Genomic DNA, 21,124 nt, shown 5'->3' with positions numbered 1-21,124 from the left:
GCAACTCTACTGAAGTGTTTAGAACGCCTTCGAGTTCGACACACAGCTGCTTCATACAGCTACATTCGTGAACTGTCTCTATTCTAAACATATTCCTTAACTGAATACTGCCTTAAATACGTGCTTTTCTAACTTTTTCTGTGTCATAGTAAGACTTCCAAACTTATTTTACCTAAATTTTGAATATTCATCATTTAAAGGAAAAACTTTTTCTGTATTTGGATAATTGCTAAGTCCCAAATATGCTCTAAGGTATAAAAAGTATAAGAAAAAAACACATAAATCTGCAATTCAGAAACTGAATATGTATCATAGAGCAAGTTTGGCTAATCAACCTAATCTAAATTATACTAAAAAGCTTATCATAATTATCTGGCAAGACTAGAGAAGAGGGAGGCAGACATAATTTTGCTGAGACATGACAGGGTGGCTTTGTTGCAGTCAGCCTAATTTCTAAGTTCTTTGCAGAAATATCCTTTCAAGGCATATTCTTAAAGGCTCATACAATTCTCTATCCTTTTACAAAAAAAAGACTAGAAAAGCCTGACTGAATGTCTAATTCTCGCCATCAATTCAGTCATTCTCATAAAAATTTCAGGTGACAGCCCGTTCTTGCCATTGCAGTCACCATAGCAAAATAAAGTTCAAACAGGGCAGACATTTGAAAGGAAAATAAAGCAGAAGTCAGAGAAGATGTTATGATGAATTGCTATGAGGACACAGCTGTTTTCTGTTGCCAGGAAATATTTTGATACTTCTGATGACTCAGTGTGAGAGGACGGGAAAGGATCTCAGAAACCATATAATGATCTATTGCCGTCTTCATTCATCAAGTACCGGTCAGTTCGGGTTGGTTTAATTTTTCATCTATCACCCATGCAACACAATTTTTTATATCAAATGTCACAGTCATTGTAAACAGAACTTCCTGTTCAGCTCCTCGCTCAGACTCCTGCTTTGTCCTCACTTAGTTTTGCCCAGCTGTATCATGCAGGACGAACTTTTGATTATTCCAAATCATTTTCAATTTCCCTGGAGTTTCCAGATGGGATTTTTGTAATTCCTTTGAATGATTCATCCCTTCTGATTAAAAAAACAAAGTATGGACCCAGGAAGTTCTGTTGAGGTTAGATATTATTTCTTTGGGGCAGAAACTTTTATCTGTAGGTATAACACACCAAGTTTACAGTGGATATTTTTCTCTTTTTTCGTCTTTCTGCTTTTCTTTTTAGAGCATGTTTAGACAAAGGGGATGAACAGGAATCCATCTTTACTGTCTCAAAGTGATCACTGCTGATTTTTCTTTCATTCATCAGACATTTTGAATGCTGGAGCTCGTAAGCATTTAATCTGGTGGACCAGAGCCCCATCCCAGCCTGCTTCCTGAAGAAGAGCACTACACCGCAATGAGCAGAGTTGCTAAGTTCATCACCTATTTATTCAGATGTTGTTGGAACTGAGGATCCAAGAGGTCTTGGACCCGGCAAGCCGAGGGGTCTTTCTCCGGTCTGGCTTTTCTGCTCTCTCACAATTTATTCGCTCAGGCTGGCTCCTAGGAACTCAGCCTGCTTGCTTGTCTTTCCATTCTTAAATCTGCTGCCATCCGCATGACTCCCTGGAGTTTCAGCATCTAGAACAGTTTATAAAACGGCCCCAAATCTCACGTTATGCATTTCATGCAAAACCTAAAAGCAAGCCCATGTGATCAATGTATCCTTTTTGGAAGGATGCTTATTCTGATTTCGGTCAGAATGCTTCTTAGAGACGAAGCTGGGGAGCCAGGCTATCGAGAGACCCATTTTGGAAAAGGGCATCCTGCTCGGTAAAGGAAGAAGACCCTCAGTGACATGGATGGACACAATGGCTGCAAGGAGCAAATTCCAGAGTAACCATTGTGAGGGAGATGGAAGACTCAGCAGTGTTTTATTCTGTTGTAAAGATTTGGTAGAAACCAACTCAACTCAGTAACAACTAGTTCACTATTTCAAAAGTAATCCAGGAACAATGATGAAATAATCACAACTTCTTCTGGGATAGGTTTTGAAGTTGAGTACTTTTCCCCCTCTACTTTGAGGATTCCCCCCCCCCATGCCGCTGCCCACCCTCCCTACCCTCTCAAAAAAAGAAAAAGAAAGAAAGAAAACTCATTAAGTCGCTTCTGACTCAGCCACACTGTGGGACAGGGTAGATTTGTCCTTGTGGCTTTCTGAGACTCTACCTCTCAATGGAGTAGAAAGCCTTGTCTTTCTCCCATGGAGCAGCTGTTGGTTTCAAACAGCTGACCTTATGGTTAGCAGTCTTAGCATAACAATTTCTCTGAGTCATTCTTCACAGAAATTAAGCCGATGGAATAATCAAAGCAAAACACCAGGTACACCCTTATCTCCATGAAAAAAATTAAAATTTTGAAATCGTATAAACTACACGTTTAATCGAATCTCTACTCATTGTAATCACTTTCTCAGAGTGTATTGAATAGAATCTATAGTGATGTTTTGTATAAAGCACAGGTCAGGTAGTTTCTTCACGAAGATCTTCAGAAATTCCGCCACAAAGGACTCATTTACTTAATCATTCAGGGACTTTCACGTTTGTCACCAATCTTATCTCTGACTGCTTCCTTGAAAATGACATAAGCAGCAGCCGTCACCTACAAAATGCTCTTCCAGGGGACCATTCCCTTCCAGAAGATGATTTGGTCCCCGCGGATGTCATTGTGAATGGAAATCCACTCACACTGGCTCACTACGAGGGAGGGTGTTGTGACTGGGAACTAGGGGCATCCAAGCAACAAGAGCTTTGAAACGTCAAGAGCGTCAGACCTCAAGGGGCTGCCACGGGCACGGAGGAGCTCTTTCCGTGCCTCAGTGACCTCTCATCTCCACTGCTTTGCTCTTCTTTGTGATCTTGCACCAGCGGTCCCAGGCGCCCTTTTCTTTCTTTTCTTACACATCTAGCCCCAAACAGCTGTGACCACGTCCCCACACCCAGCCCAAGGTTGACCTCTCTCACAGTTCAAGATTCATGAGGCAGAGCGTGTGGTTGGGCCAGTCCTGCATAAGACTTCCCGGGGGAGCTATTTATGCTCAGTTCCATCAAATAGGCTGGAGGCAATGGGAGCATGAGGTACACGGAGCTCTGTTCTCCAGGAACCGAGGCGAGAGAGGGGTGAAGTGGTCATGGAGAGAAAGCTACTATCATGACATGTCCGTTAAAGTAATGTGAGCAGATGAGTTAATCTTGCTTAGCTCTTTTTAAAAATTGAATGATGAATTTGATTTTACAGTATTTAACAAGTGAGATTAGGAGAATTAAAACAATGTGAATTTCTATCTAGAGCAGATGTTCTATATCTAGGAAGTATTATTTTATAATTTAAAAATAACAATGTATTTCAACAATGGCTGAACTGTTTCAAATATAAAAACTTATTCAGCTAAGTATCAAGAGTAGACAGGAGAACCACAAATACTATGTGAAAAAATGTCCCTGCAGATCAATAATATGCCACAGTCTTTGTTCTAGATAGTTATCATAGAAAGAGATAAATTGATTTGCATATTTATTTTAAAGTAATACAGTAACTTGTAAAAAATTATTCTGAATTATGAAAGGCCTATATATACCCCACATACTTTTACTATGATAATATCTTTTATTATTAATGTGATTTCTTCCCAAACTGTCATACAGTCATGCTACCAAACTAGACAGACAGATGATCCACATGGTTATGCAGACTTTTCTATTTACTCAAAGCATGTTTTGGGTTTTTTTTTTTAACTGCTCTTTCAGAAGACATTGCCCTCTTCCTCACGAAAAAGACAGATTTGATTCCAACACAAGTGCTGAGTCTGGTAAGGGGTGTTGTGTTTCAGAGGGGCAGTAACTGAAATAGCTTCCTCACTGTGGTTTCTTAACCAAGGACTCCTGGTGGCATCGAGGCTGTGGGTTGGGCTGCCGTCAGAAAGGTCACACTGGCACAGACAGGAACTGGAAACACAGGGAATCCAGGACAGATGATCCCTTCAGGACCATGGTGAGAGTGGCGATACCTGGGTGGAGGGAAGGTGAGGAAGAAAGGGGGAGCCGATTACCAGGATCTACATATAACTTCCTCCCTGGGGGATGGACAGCGAAGTCGGTGAAGGGAGACATTGGACGGTAAAAGATATGACAAAATAATAATAATTTAGAAATTATCAAGGGTTTATTGGGGAGTGGGGAGCGGGCAGGGAGGGTAAAAACGAGGAGCTGATACCAAGGGCTCAAGTAGAAAGCAAATGTTTTGAGAATGATGATGGCAGCAAATGTACAAATTTGCTTGACACAATGGATGGATGGATTATGATAAGAGTTGTACGAGCCCAAATAAAACGATTAAAAAAAAAAAGGTCACAGTTAAAAGCACTGTAAAGATTTAGATTCTCAGAAGCTCACGGGGGAAGTTCTGCCTTGTCCCAAAGTCCATGTTGAGTAGATGGCAGTGATTTGGGTTTGGGGGCTTTATGGTGGCTAGGTGTGACACTCCAGCAAGTAGCCCGGAGTCAATCAGTTAAGATTAGAAGCTTGATGCAGTGCAGACAACAGTCAACAAACAGCCTCCGTGGAGCGGTCTCAGCATGGGCTGCTACCCACAACATCAGAGGTTCAAAATCAACGTTACTCTGTTGGGGGAAATGGGGCTATCTGTCCTTGTAAAGATTTACAGCTTTGGAAACCATTTTGCAGGTCGCTGTGAGTCTGCAGGGACTCGATGGCAGTGGTGTCACATGAGCTCTGGCTGTGCACAAGCTAAGTAAGCTCTTGGCTGCTAACCAAAGGTTGTCCATTTAAAGGCACCCAAGTGCTCCACGAGAGAAAGGCCTGGTGATCTGTCCCTGGTGATGATTAAAACCCATCTGTTGCCTTTCAGGTGCTTCGGACTGATGGTGATCCTATGGGACAACGCAAAACTTCCCCATAGGCTTTCCTAGGCTATCATCTTTATGGGAGAAAATTGCTGCATCTTTTCTCCTACTAAATGTTTGGTGTGTTCAAACCCACAACCTCTGGCTCACAGTGGAGTGCTTGAACCACAGCACCACCAGCCATTGCTCTGTAAAGACTTTCGGACACCAAACAACCCATGAATTCACTTGTCAGAGCTGTCTAAGAATCAAGAGGGTTTGATCAATTTTTAGGACATTAAATTCATTTAAATAGCTTCCAAGTTTGACCTCCTCATCCGGACTGTGTGTGGTCATTTCTCACGTGGCCTTGCGCACCCAGACACCCCTCAGAGCAGTGTAGTCGTGGTGGCTGTAACCCGACATGTGACGATTCAAATATTTGAACAACTAAGAGTGTTTCAGGGCAACTTTTTTTTTTTTAAGTCATGTCAACACAACCCAGCTTACATATAGGACCAAAATGCTGTCACAATAAATCCTACCAGCGTCAATAAATAGTTTTAGCATCCAAAATTTCCAAGTAAACAAAAGTTTGCACATGCCAAGATTCAGTCGGCTATTCACATTATTTATTGTAAAGCACTATGAAGCATAGTTTTCAAAATATTAACTCTAGCGTTGACTCCAAGGGCTTTGTAAAAGATACAGGGAAAAGACTATTTCAGAGCCAACTTTTTTTTTACCCCATTGTAAGGGGGTAAGAACAGGACTGATATGGGAAACAAATTAATGAGTTGCCAAAAGGAAACAGATAACTGTACCATTTATTCTTTTAAAAACTCCACATGCAAGAGCAATAGGATGACATCAAATACTTGTCTGAACTAGGTGCTCAGACAAGTAAACCTCTTTCTCTATTCCATCCCCTTAAAGAATAGATTCAGTGTTCAGATGGCTCTTTACAATTAATTAGTGGTTAACTGTGCTGCTGTGTTTCAGCACCTCGGCAATAAATCCTGCCATACTTCTCGGGACAAAGCTTCCTCAGGCAAAAATAGACACAGGTCCTTTTCTTTCTGAAAACAACCAGAAGAGAAAGACTCCGAGCAGCTGCTAATTATCTCTCTGATCTGTTTCTTCGTCTATTACTTCCTTGCCATGGCTGCTTGTATATTTTGGTGGCTGAGTCAAGTTTAAGAAGTCACTTCTGTTTGGAAACAGAATTATCATCTTAGACTTGATTCACTCGGAGACTTCTTGTCACCTCTCTCTTTCTGACGTCATCAGACCCTGCGGGTTTGCCCTTGATCCCCTCGGGTCGTTCTTCCTCATTGTGCCTGCCTCACGTTGCTGTCCCCAGGGCTCTTTGGCAGTCACTTGGTATGATGGGACATTGAGAGGTTGCCAGAATTAATTATTTTGTTACCATTTATGAAATATTAATAAATTCATATTTTCCCCAAACTAGTGTCTGTGAATTACAGGTTGATAACAATGGATTCTGACCTTCAATTTTATGATCTAAAATCTCTCTTAATTTCATATCTTTTCTAAAGCATTCTCATGTGTCCCAGGCTACTAACTAATTTGTAATATTAAATGACCCCTTTACAAAATCTTCCTGGATTAACAATAACATTGTACATAACATATGTGGTTGTCCGTAGTTGTCGTCAAGTTAGTTCCAACGCATAGTGTATGTGGTAAATGTACAACGCAATTAGACACCACCAGATCCCAAGCCGTCTTCATGGCTTTTGTTGTGCTTGAGCCCCTTCATGTAGCCAGGCTATCAACCCATCTCAACAATGATCTTTCTATTTTTGGATGATCTACTTTACCAATTATCTGTCCTCTTCCAGGGACTGGTCTCTCCTGAATGTATGCACAAAATATATGTGATAAAGTATCTTCGTCCTCACTTCTAAGGAGTATTCTGACTGTATTTTTTTCCAAGACCAATTTGTTGGTACTTCTGACAGTCTGTGACACTTCCAGTATTCCCTGTTAACATCTTAGAAGTGGACAGCCAACCTATTCCATCTTCACTTAGCTTCCAGAGTCACAGCAGCACTGAATCCACGGCAGCATGACTAACTGTTAGGCAAGTGGTGGCATAATTCAAAAGGACCCATTTAACAGGGGCACTGGGTTAGCACAAACAGCTAGGTAATGGGCTAGTAACTGAAAGGTTGGCAGTTGGAGCCTACCCAGAGTCTCTCGGAAGCCAGGCCTGGCGATGTGCTTCTGCAAGGCCAGGGTCAGGAAATGCAAGGGAGGCCTTCTACTCTGTCACATCATGATGCCCACAACCACCAACAATGTAGGAGAGCTGAGGACAGCTCGAAGTTAAAGCAGTGGTCCTTCATCAATTAGGACCTGCTCATGGAAATCTCATGGACTCTGTGGACAGACTCCCTGGAAAAACACAGACGCGCAAAATGCTACACAGAGTAGAGGAGGCCTTCATACATCCAATGCCTATTCAGGTCCTCCTGGCACACATTCCGGAATGAGAGGAACATGTGGACTGGAGACACCTGGTGTCACGGCCTGAAGAGGAACTAAACACTGATGGTAAACAGGTTATTTTGTAAGATAAATGCAAAACAACAACAACAACAACAAAAACAATAGGTAAGACTGTTGAAAAAAAGAGAAAATGTATTTAAATAACCACCTCATTTAAGGTCTACTGAGCAATAGCTCAGATAATATTAGAAAAACTTGTTCATAAAGCATAGTACTAAATCACTTATGCAACGACAGTTTAGTCAGTCAAATTTGCATAATAACACAAACAGATTTCAATTAGAAACTGGATGGAAACAGTCATCCCCATCCTTATAGGCTACACAACAGCTGTCAGATGGTGATAGCCTTCGCTACTACCAACTTGGGTCAAATTCAATTGGCCACTGTCATTTTAATTGATGAATTAAAACATGCTGATTATAGTAAACCATGACAATGAGGAGAAAGAAAAGTGGGTAATTTCTGAAGGTCAAATGGACCCTGGTACAGAAAGAATGGAAAACGGAACTATACCTGTGAACCAAAGGGCAACCTTGATTACCATCACGGTAACGTTTTATCTTAACATGGACACAACGCCATGTGTCCTGCTCGCCAGCGCAAACCAAGACGTACCCTCTGTTGCTCAGGCAGCCTTCGCCTACAACGGCAGATTAAATGGTGTGGGTTATAATTTCATTTGGCTCCATTTGTTTGTTTCCCACCTTTTGAATTATTCTGGGCCACACAATCTAATTACTTGTCAGCGAAGAGTCTCTGAACCCATAATAATCCATATGTTTAAACATGAGAAAATGAATGTCAGGAAGTAAATAAGCCAGCTATTTTGGAGTCACATCCCCCTGAGCAGATGGGCAGAAGAATGCTATTTATCATGATCACAGACAGGTGAATTGTGAGAAATTAGGGACCATCTCAGACAGACACTCTAAAGATGGTGATTGACATCTCAGACCTACCTAATGCTTTAATGCCACGCTTCTGAGCCAGACTTTAAACAACAACAGCAAAGAAAGCACGGCTCTTCATAATTAAGACAAACTGGAGGAAGTGCGCTTGAACTGGCCCATCAGGTACAGGGTAACTAGAGCTCAATTATTTAATGTTATGGGTTCTACCATTTTGCCCTTATCCAAAAACCATGAGGATTGACACGAACTAGGCATGTCTCTGGAGGGACAACAGCGGCGCACCATTTGCTACCCTCAGGGGACACAGACCTGGCCAAGCCTTTCTCTTCAGTCTGCCCCACACCTCTGTCACACATCCATCAAATCAACTGCGGAATACATCAGATCCTCGTGAAACAAAATTCACGCTTTGGACATATTGGGTTGACTGGATAAAAGCTTCCTAGAGTGTATGCGCTCTTCTCAGGAAATCACGGAAGGCTAAGCATACCTTGAGCTTCACAAATTGACACGTGCAGGGCATGAATTACAATGCATGGTTTTACTTCGCAAAATGAGCCAACAATTGGGACTAGACAACGCAACCATTCCAGCATCCTGCTCAGAGGCAAGTCACTGAAGGGAAGAGACTGGTTTTCTTTGGAATGTCAATCAGATGATAACAATACATTTGCATTTGAGGAGCAACCACAAGGAAGCTTGTGATCAAAATTTCCAAGCTGGTCTCAGCGGAAATCGACTTTACTCAGCTTAAAATACACATGCTGTGCTCAGCTAAACTATAAAAAAACCGAGAAAGAACACAGGAGGGTAGATCAAGTGACATCCTTAGGAGTACAGAGGAAAGTAAGAGGATTACCAGCAGTACAAGAACGGATTCTGTTTTCATCTGTCTCTAACTGTGCTACAGGCATATTGTGGGGATGCTCTCGTTCTTCTCACATAGGTACATACATGCACAAATTTTAGGAACATTTTAAGAAAGTATTTGAGTGTTTCTTGTTCAAACGCACTCGTCAATCCAAGGGAGAAAGGTGCAACTGCTTTCATCAAGATTCCCAGCCCGGGAAGCCTGGGATCATTTCGACTCTGACCTCCTCTGTCCTCTGTGGTCCTGCTTCTGCATCCACTCCAGCGAGGGAGTGTGGGGAAGTCAGAGATTTAATAAGACATAAAAAGGCAAGCCACACTTTTATGAGAGGATCTTTGTATATAACGTTAGTACAAATCAGGATAGACAGGGCCAGTCAAGAAGCATTGCTCCTAGGTTTCCTGTTCATACACAAGTTTAACCCAACAAAACAAAATCCATTCAAAACTTGTCTCTGCAACTAGTGAATGCCTACAGGTGCGCTTTCACTGGCCTCGGTCGCTGTTTGGTGCTATAAAAAAGAAGAGAGGTCCGACTAAGTTTGCATCTTCCAAGGGGGCCCGCTGAGCCAGTAAAGTCAAGGTAGAGATGTCAGTTCAGAAGGGCTGTTTTTTGACTGTTCCAATTTTCATTCCAAATGGGTAATCTTGATAGAGTTCTCAATGGATCTAAAATAATCATGGGTGATCTTAGGGAGAAGTTTCAAGAAAATCAGAGACTCCATGTAACAAAGGTTCCTCACGGTTGCAAGGAGGAATTTTGCCCTCATCATATCCCAGCCAGGGATGGCTTATGAGAATTTTGTTAGGGAACCTTACTCCATCCCCATAGACCTGATTTCCCCCCCTCAGACACCGTTCTTGTTCTGTAAACTCAAAATACATTTAAAAGAAGCACAACTTGAATCCCCTGAGTATGCTAAAATGACCTTTTCATCACAGTGCAAAACAAAACAGAGAACAATGCTTCCGGAAAGAATTAAGGAGATGTAAATACTGCCTTCAAAACATGGGGGATATGTGACAAAATAATTGCTATTTAAAATTGATAAATATGTCTGTGGTTTTGTAGAAATACTTTTTAACTTATCTCCTGACCTCAAATGATCTATCAATCTGGTTCTTCAGTTCCTACTCACTGACTCGCATCCTTTGCAATCCCAACGAAGCAGTGATCCATCCTGTGAAGAACGATTTTAGTCCCTCAAACCAGACCAGACTCTGCCACGGAGTTAATTCTGATTCATGGCAGCCCTACAATCCACCAAACCCACTGCTATCTAGTGGAGTCGGGCTTTCTTTTTAGTGGCTCTCGTAGGACTTCTCATGCTGCAACTCTTTATTGTGCCCCCTAATCTCGTACCCTAAAGGAGTTTGGATCCTGTTTTGGAATACTAACCATGTTGTTTCTGTTCAGTGCCATTGAGTCAGCTCTGACACACAGCGGCCCTGTGCACAACCGAATGAAACACTGCCCAGTCCTGCACTGTCCGCACAGCGGTTCCTGTGCCTGAGCCACTGAGGCAGCCGCATTGTCTATCCATCAAGACCCTTCCTCTTTTTTTGCCACCGTCCACTTTACCAAACATGATGTCCTTCTCCCGGAACTGGTCTCTCCAGAAAATATGTTCCAAGGACATGAGAAGAAATCTTGCTACCCTTGTCTCCAAGGAGCACTCTGGCCTTACTTCTTCCAAGACAGATGTTTGTCCTTTTAGCAGTCCATGGTACTTTCGACATTCTTCTCCAGCACCACAGTTCAAACTTATCTGTTCTTCTACAGTTTTTCTTATGCAACGTCCACCTTTCACATGCACAGGATGCAGTGGAGAATGCCATGGCTTGTGTCAGGTGCATTTTAGTCCTCAAATTAACATCCTGGATCTTCAATACTTTAAAGAAGTTTTGTGCAGCAGATTTACCTAATGCCATATGTCTTTTGATCTCGACTGCTCAGTCCATGAACACTGATTGTGGATCCAAGTAAGAAAATATCCGTGACATCCTGAGCCATTTCTCCATTTATCATGCTGTTAACTATTGGTTCACGAGCGTTTGGGTCTTCCTTACATTGAGCTGTACTCCATACTGAAGGTTATAATAACTATAGAAAACATTTTTTTTTCTTTTTAATGAATCAGAGGCACTTTGGATATTTCCTGGGTTGAGGGGAAACCCTCCAAATTCAGTATTTTCTATTTTGCTAGAAAGAGTAAACGCTCTCCTATAAACCACACTCTAGGAATATTATCAGCTAATTACTGATTGAGAAAGGTTCTAGCAGACAGATATTTCCTTGACTCCCGGAAGTCAGAAGGACGATACGTTTGAGACTGCTCTGGGCTTGTCTTGGTGACCTTGCAGTGGCGCTTCAGAGACAACCCGAGCTACTCGGTGATTTATGAAGATAGGTGATCACAAAGGCCTCAGGGGTGATGGTAACTAACCCTTGCCTTTCCTGACCCTCAGAACCTCCCCAGCAAGGATCAGCGGGCTCCCCAGAGATAAAAACACTGGGGTAAAACTCGGTCTCCTTGCTTTGACCTCTGGCCATTGATGGTGACCTTTATTTTGCATTTGCAGGGTACTCTTGGGGGAAGCAGAGACATTAGCTTGCTCTGCAGGACTTCTCAATAGGTTCCATTAGAATTATTATAGTTCAAACTTAGATTAGTTCACCCACTATAAAGCTCACATTTATTAAAAATTAAATAAATGTAAGGACAGTGGGTTATAGTGGATGAACAGAGTAATTGTGAATTAAAGGAATTTGTAATTCAATAAAGGAGAGCTAGCCACTAAGATAACTATGATTTAGACCAATGTGCAATAGCGGCTTTGAGAGAATTACAAAATGAACTGCACAGCCTGGCAGAGGAGGAAGCAATTGCATGGAAAACCCGGCATGTGTCTCCAAGTGGAAGGTTTTGCCGGACCTTATGAAACTGACATAATTTTTTATTAAACTCAGAAATGACCAAATTGTTTGTATTTTGTGTAGATTAAAGCCTCAAATTCATTTGCATACAATCAAGACAATACAAACAATTTCTCTAGAAACTTAAATGTAGACTGGAAAACCAAAATACTGTCTGATGTTATTTTCAAAATCAAAACAAACTAAAGAAAAAAAAAATCGGTTACCTATCAGTATCTTTCTCAATTGTAATTCCTGACCCGATCTTTGTAAAACAATATATTAGAAGAGAGTAAGTTAAAACAGAAAATACCAGAATGCATACATTCCTTGGAGTCTGAGTAAATCTTGCTTCATAAAATTTAAAATTTCTGATTTTAAATACCCACTTAACAGCATGGACTCAATTCTGACTCGGAGAGCCTTAAGCAGGTTTCCAGGATTTCGAATCTTTCTGGGAGCGGGAACGTGACGGAGCAGCACGCCTCCTGTCTTGGCGTGCAGCAGGCAGTCTGCCGCCTCTCCCACGGCACCACCAGCGGTGTGCATTCCTCCGCATCTGTCTGTTTGCTGCCTCCCCAAGGATGTACAATTAATTATGTCTTTTTTATTATTCAGTACTTTTATTGGGGGTTCTTAAATCTTTCATCACAATCCATACATTCATCCTTTGTGTCAAGCACATTTGCACATAGCTGCCATCTTCGTTTTCTTTTTTAATCATTTTATTGGGGGTTCATAAATCACAATCCATACATATATCCATTGTATCAAGCACATTTATACAGTTGTTGCCATCATCATTCTCAAAACATTTGCTTTCTACTTGAGCCCGTGGTATCAGCTCCTCATTTTCCCCCTTCCTTCCTCACTCCTCGCTCCCTCATGAACACTTGATAATTTATAAATTATTGGGTCATATCTTACACTCTCTGACGTCTCCCTTCACCCACTTTGCTGCTGTCCACCCCCCAGGGAGGAGGTTATATGTAGATCCTTGTAATCGATTCCTACTTTCTACATCACCCTCCCTCCACCCTCCTGGCCATCATCATTCTCAACGCATTTTCTTTCTACTTGGTATCAGCTCTTCATTTCCCTCTGCCACCCACTACGTGCTTTCAACCAAGAACCCTTGATAAGTTATAGATGATTATTTTCATATCTTACATCATGCTCTGTCACCCTTCACCCACTTTTCCATTGTTCCTCCCTCTGGGAGGGGTTTCTATGTTAATCCTTGTGATCGTTTCCCCCTTTCTCCCCCACCTTCCCCTTATCCTCCTGGTCTCTCTGGTCTCTCTGTTCCCTGAGGGGTTGATCCATCCTGGATTCCCTGTGTTCCCGGCTCTTATCTGTAGCAGTGTGCATGTTCTAGTCTAATCCTATTTGTAAGGTAAAATTGAGGTCATGATTTTTTGGGGGGCGGGGAGGAAGCATTAAAGAACTAGAGAAAAGTTGTATGTTTCTTTTTTTATCATTTTATTGGGGGCTCATACAATTCTTATCATAATCCATACATACATCCATTGTGTCAAGAACATATGTACGTTTGTTGCCATCATCATTCTCAAAACATTTGCCTTCTTCTTGAGCCCTTAATATCTGCTGCTCACTTCCCCCCTGTCTCCACACTCCCCCCACCTCATGAACCGTTCATCATTCATAAAATTTTATTATTTTTTCATACATTACACTGTCAGATGTCTGCCCCCCGCCTTCTTCTCTGCTGTCCATTCCCCAGGGAGGAGGCTATACTTAGATTCTTGTAATCAGCTCCCCCTTTCCACCCCACATTCTCTCCACCATCCAGGCATCGCCACTCTCACAACTGGTCCTGAAGGAATCATCTGTCCTGGATTCCCTGTGTTTCCAGTTGCTATCTGTACCTATGTACATCCTCTGGTCTAGCTAGATTTGTAAGGTAGAATTGGGATCAAGATTGTGGGGGGTGGGAGGAGGAAGCATTTAAGAAGTAGAGGAAAGTTATATGTTTCATCGTTGCTACGCTGCACCCTAACTGGTTCATCTCCTTCCTACAACCCTTCAGTAAGGGGGTGTCCGGTTGGCTACCAGTGGGCTTTGAGTCTCCATTCTGCACTCACACACATTTTCAATGATATGATATTTTGTTCCTCGATGCTTGATATCTGATCTCTTCGACAGCTCGTGGTCACACAGGATGTGGGCTCTGTTGCTTCTGAGTTAGATGGCGACTTGTTTATCTTTGAGCCCCAGACACTATATCTTTTGATAGCCAGGCACCATCAGCTTTCTTCACCACATTAGCTTATGCACACGTTTGTCTTCAGTGATCATATCAGGTGCATATTATTATCTCTACAGATCTCTCTAGATAAGATAGACTGGATGAATGGTCTGGAGGAGAAAACAACAGGACCAATGGTTCTTGGGGGACACAGGAGAGGGGATGAGGGGGCAAGGAGGTGATGCTAACCAACCTAGGGACAGGGGTGCAATAAGTGATCCAAAATCAGTAGCAAGGAGGGTGTGAGAGGCCTGGTAGGGATTCCGCAAGGGCAAGGTAACCGAGAGAAATTACTGAAACCCAAATGAAGGCTAAGCATGATAGTGGGACAAGAGGAAAGTAAAAGGAAACCGAGGAAAGAACTAGGTGACAAAGGGTATTTATAGAGGTCCAAAGACTGGAATGTACATATGTAAATACGTTTATATGAGTATGGGGAAACAGATCTATGCACATATATTTAGAGGTTTAGTATTAAGGCAGCAGATGGACATTGGGCCTCCACTCAAGCACTTACTCAATGCAAGAACACTTTGTTCTATTAAATTGGCATTCCATGATTCACACCTTCCCGACATGATTGCTGAAGAAAAAAAATGTATGCATAAGCAAATGTGGTGAAGAAAGCTGAAGGTGCCTGGTTATCAAAAGATACAGCGTCTGGGATCTTAAAGGCTTGAAGATAAACAAGTGGCCATCTAGCTGAGAAGCATCAAAGCCCACATGGAAGAAGCACACTAGCTTGGCTGACCACGAGGTATAGAAGGGACCAATTATTAGACATCAAAGAACTAAAAATCACATCAGTGGGTGCCCACCTTCCTGAAAAGTTTTGTGTTTCATCGGTACTATACTGCACCCTGACTAGCTCATCTCTTCCTTGTGACCCTCTGAAAGGAAATGCCCAATTGTCTACAGATGGGCTTTGGGTCTCCACTCCATGCCCTCCACCACTTCACATTGGGTATGATTTTGTTCTGGGTCTTATGCCTGATATCTGATTCCATCAGCACCTCAAGATCACACAGGCTGGTGTGCTTCCTCCATGTGGGTCTTATTGTTTCTCAGATGGCCACCTGCTTATCTTCAAGCCTTTAAGACCCCAGATGCTGTATCTTTTTATAGCTGGATACCACCAGCTTTCTTCACCACATTTGCTTATGCACCCATTTTGTCTTCAGTGATCATGTCAGGGAGGTGAGCATCATAGAATGCCAGATTGTTACCAGAAAGTGTTCTTATGTTGAGTGAGACTGGAGTCAAGGCCCAATGTCCATCTGCAACCTTAATTCCTAACATATAGATATAATTATATAGATCTATTCCCCTGTCGTTTTATATATACATATATTTACATGCCTGTATTTAGACCTCTATAAATGTCCTTTGCCTCCTGGTTCTTTCCTCTATTTCCTTTACTTTCCTCTTGTCTCAACATCATGTTCAGCCTTCATTCGGGTTTAGTAATTCCTTGCTGATTCATTGTCCTTGATTAAACTCCACTAGGCATCCTATGCCCTTCTCTCTATTCATTTTAGTTCACTTGTTCCCTTGTCTCTAGATTGGTTCCCCCCACCCCACCCCCGCCTTTCCTTTCTCCCACCTCCCTTTCTCCCATACCCCCGGAAACATTGGTTTGTTCTTTTTATCTCTGAATTGTTTGTTCTGTCAATCTTATCTAGATAGACATGCAGAGACATTAATAAGCACAAAAACCAGGCAAAGCCAAACAAAACAACAAAGGAAGTCAAAACCAACAAAACAATAACAACAACTAAAAAAAATCCAAACAAAATGAAAGCCACTAACCAAAAATGGAAAAGCCTATAAATACTGTAGTTCAAGGTTTGTCTGTTAGCCTTGATGAGTGTTTTCCAGTAGCGTCTGATGGGGTGCCGCACTCTGTTTCCAGTCTATTTTTGGTATTCTCCTGGGATTTCATCACTTTGTTCCCCTTGCTGCTCTGTTGCATGCCCTTCGTGTTTTGCCCCAGTGTGATGGGGTCATATTATGCACAATTGCCACACGGTGTCCCCAATGTTGTCCCCCATAGCGCTATGGTTCAGTGAGATACATCTGTCTGGTGGTGGGGCCGGCCCTATAGTCCTCTCCGTGCAGTATCTGCTCAGAGCAGGAACATCATTCTAGGGGCTTGGTGGGCCAGAATGTGTTCCCCTCCCCCTCCCTCTCCATCCCTCTCACTTTCTCCTGTGTGCGCTAATCAGACTGCCCTTCTCCTCAAGCTCTAGCTTCAGTGCTGTCCTCTGAGGTGTATTCTTCTGGGGGTGGGGTGGGGGTGGGGGTGTCCACATAATTGGAATTGGGGCCTACCCCGCAAACCTCTCTTTTGTTTCCCTGGTACATGCCGCATGTTGCGTTTATGTCTTGGCACATCAGGTTGAAGCCTGGATTCTCTTTCCCTCTCCTGTGGAGATATAAACAATACCCTCCCCTTGGGTGGGTTAGTGCCCTGTGCCCCCACTCCCCATGTCTTTTTTCCCTCCCTTCTCTTTCTCTCCCCTTGCTATTTAGTTGGCTGTCTAACATAGCCCTGGATTGGGTTTGGCCCAGCCATAATACCTGTACCTCACCCCAGGAATGTATGCATACATTCCCCATATTTTTAAGTGTGCCTTAGTGGGCTCATGTTGTACTTGTCCTTGTATGCTTGGCTTACTTCACTTAGTGATTTCCTCCAGTTCTTCCATGTGCGGCCATATGCTTCATGCGTTCATTGCTGCTCTTTAGGGATGCGTAGTACTCCACTGTATGTATGCACCACAATTTTTTGATCCATTCATCTGTTGATGGAAATTTGTTTTTTTCCCCAACTCCTTGCAATTGTGAACTGCACTGCGATGAACATTGGAGCACAGATGTCTGACCGTGGTTTGTTTCTTGCCTCTTCCAGGTATATACCCAGTAGGGGGGCTCAATTTCCATCTGTTTTAGATATAGTCAAGTCGATTTCCATAATTGCCATATCTACCTACAGGTCCACCAGCAGTGGTTGAGAGTTCCTAGCTCACCACAGCCCCTCCAACACTTGTTACTTTCTGATTTTTTGAATTGGGCTATCTTTGAGGGTGTTAGGTGGTATATCATAGTTGTTTTAATTTGCATTTCAATTATGGTTAATGATCAGGAACATTTTCCCATATGTTTATTGGACATTCAGATATCTGCCCTTATGAAACTTCTGTTAAGGTCCTTTGCCTACCTCCTTAGATGGGCAGTTAGTGTTTTTCTTATGGTACACTTGCAAAGTACTGTAGATTTTTCATATTAAGGCCTTTGTCTGATGTGTAGGCTACAGTCAAAAAAGTTCAAACACCATTGGTTTTATAAACTGGTTATTATATATCTGGAGGGTTACAGATTCCTCTGAGAATCTGATAAAATATAAGAATTTTTGGTGTTGTTAAAGATTCTTTTTTTATTTGGGGACTTTAGTTTCTAAACCATAATTAGCTAAATTATAAATATGTGCACCCACCCACCACACCCCCTGTCAAAATTTCTTAGAAATTATCAGATTATCAGTGGGATCTGTATTCCTCCAGGTATTAAAAAAATCCATTTTACTAGAACAAAAGCATGCTGTAAGGGAGCCTGATGGTATAGTGGCTAACATGTTGGGCTGTGATCTGCAAGGTCCGCAGTTCAAAGCCACCAGTGACTCTGTGGGAGGAAGGTGAGACTTTCTATTCCCATAAAGATGCACAGTCTTGGAAACCCATAGGGACAGATCTACCCCACCCTATAGGATTGCTATAAATCAGAATTGACTCCATGGCAGTATATTTGGTATTTTCAAACAAGTCCTGTAGCAGATCATTACAAAGGAACCTCCCTGCTTCCTTGGTGTAAGAGAGACCTAACAAGGTTGAATCAAGAGACTTCCTACAACTTTAGTTTTTTATTTCTTCTAATACCCATACTTCTCCTCTATTTTCCACTCCTGAGAGCCCTTCCACAATAGCAATAACAACATGAATGTTAAAAAGCATTTGTAGAGTGTTTCATATGCTGTAAGCAATAAACTGAGAGCTTCACACACAGTATGACATTTAACCCACCCAATTGCCCTATTATGTATGTATGAGGGGGTATCCCCCAAAAAACATCAAAAAGCTCTGCTGGGCAGAGGTTTTTTAGTATGTATTTCCCCCACTATGTAAGAATCTAGCAACTCATTCTGAGTTACTGTGCCCAGTGGTGTTGCCTGGGACTGTTCTCTCTGGTCACAGTTAATTTTTCATGAAAGCTGTTTAGCTCAGACTCGTTTTTTTTTTTTTTGTGATGTCTGATTTAAGAGAACAACAGTGTGTGGTTGTGAAATTTGGTTTCCTGCTTGGGAAAAATGCCACAGACACTGCTGTGATGTTCAGCTTACAAGGGCAGCACTCTATGAAAAACCCAAATGCACAAGTGGTTTTCTCATTTCAAAAAAAAAAAAAGGTGAAATGTTGACTGATGACAAACCTCCTTCTGGATGTCCATTAACTTCCCAAACAGCCAAAAATGTCACTCATAGTGCACATAGAGTTTATTCCACTAAGCAGACTGTTAATCAAGCTTTCTACTTAGGATTTCTGTAAAGATTGTGTAATGGTGTGTGTGACAAAAAAGGCCTGACTGGTGGTTGACAGGGGACTTGTTTTGCCAACATGACAATGCACCTGCTCACACAGACATCTCAGTGCACCAGTTTTTGGCAAAAACCAGCATGCCTCTCTAGACTAACACACCTTATTCACCTCACCTCTCTCTGTGAGACTTATTTTTGTTTCCACGAATGAATAAAGAGGGACATGAAAGGACAGGTAATTGATGACATAGAAGAGGTGAAGAAAAAATGAGGGAGGTGCTGTCAGCCATCCAAACAGATGAGTTTGAAAAAGGTTTTTAACAATGGAATCACAATTTGACAAGTGGATTAAGTGTAACGGAGAGTACTTTGATAAGGCTGTTTGTAAAAAATTTTTTTAAAATATATTTGAAAAAAATTCCATTTTGGGCAGGAACCCACTCATATTGTTATTCAAATTTCACAGTACCTACATTATACCAGGGATGGGAGAACATTTAAAGCCTGAAGCAACATCAATACCAACTAAGGACACATGCCATTGGCATTCTCAAAATATCTCAACCTCACTGCCATTGAGTTGATGCCAACTCATAGTGACTGCAGGCAGGGTGGAACTGGTCTGACTGTTCACAGGAAGAGAAAGTCTCTTTTTTCTCCTGCAGAGCAGTGACACCACCAGGGCTCCTTAGCCATCATGTTAGGGGTGGGTTAATTAAATGTTACATCAACTATAGAAGGCAAATTAAAAAAAATCATTTTATTGGGGCTCATACAACTCGTATCACAATCCATACATCCATCCGTTGGGTAAAGCACCCTTTTACATTTGTTGCCCTCATAGTTCTCAAAATTCGCCTTCTGCTTGGGTTCCTGGAATCAGCTCATTTTCCATTTTTTCCCTTCCCCTCCCTCTCTGCTGCTCCCTCCCTCATGAACCCTTAATACTTTATAAATTATTATTTTATCTTATCTTACACTGCCCACCATCTCCCTTCACCCACTTTCCTGTTGCCCATCCCCCAGAGGGGAGGTTATATAGATCCCCGTGATAGGTTACCCCTTTCTACCCCCTTCCCTTCGGGTGTCACCACTCTCACCGTTGGTCCTGAGGGGTTCATCCGTCCTAGAGATCCTGTGTTTCCAGATCCCATCTGTACCACTGTGCATCCTCTGGTCTAACCAGGTTTGCAAGGTAGATTTGGGATCATGATAGTTGGGGGATAGGAAACGTTTAAGAACTAGAGGAAGGTTGTGAGTTTCATTATTGCTACACTGAACCCTGAGTGACTAATTTCCTCCCCACTACCCCTCTGCAAGGGATGTCCAATTGTCTACAGATGGGCATTGGGTCCCCATCATGCACTCCCCTCATTCACGATGATATGATTTTTTCCCTCCACCTGTGTTGGTCCCCTCAGCCCTTCATGATCACAGATGTTGGTGTGCTGCTTCCATGTGGGCTTTGTTGCTTCTGGGCTAGATGACCTCTTGTTTACTTTCAAGCCTTTAAGTCCCCAGACACTATATCCCTCAATAACCGGGCACCATCAGCCTTCTTCCCCACACTTACTTAAGCACACATTCGTTTCCGTGTTTATGTGAGGAAGGTGATCACACAATGATGTCCCCCCCCCCTTTGGTGTCTGCTACATGATCCAGAAGGCACATTTTTAAGTGGATAATTTTATGGCCTTTGAATAATATTATAAATATTTAACTTAAAAATTGACCTGAAAACAAAGTCCACACCCCTGAATTACATGCTAGAGAATCAGAAGAAATGAATCTGTGGTTCTTGTGCTAACTGCTTCCCTAATTGTAGTCCACGGTTGTCCCGAAAGAGCACACAGCTGGGATATAGGCTAGTTTCTGGAATAAAAATGTATCATTTGTTGAAAGCCCTTTACAAATCAATCCATGATACACATTAGCTAATATTGATTATCTTAGCCATAGCTATGGTCTAATTTAACAAATGGGAAAACATAAGTCCACAGACAGTAATACATAAGTGGGATAAAGCTAAACAATGATGGCAGAGCTCAGCAACAAGCCGAGTGTGTCTGGCTCATGTTCTCGATGGTGCTGTTGATACTCTCAAGTACTGCCCAGCCCATTCCAGTGCATAGTGAGCCT

This window comes from Tenrec ecaudatus, chromosome 8 (genome assembly GCF_050624435.1).
Source record: "Tenrec ecaudatus isolate mTenEca1 chromosome 8, mTenEca1.hap1, whole genome shotgun sequence".
NCBI lineage: Eukaryota > Metazoa > Chordata > Mammalia > Afrosoricida > Tenrecidae > Tenrec > Tenrec ecaudatus.
Note: the sequence above shows the minus strand (reverse complement) of the source record.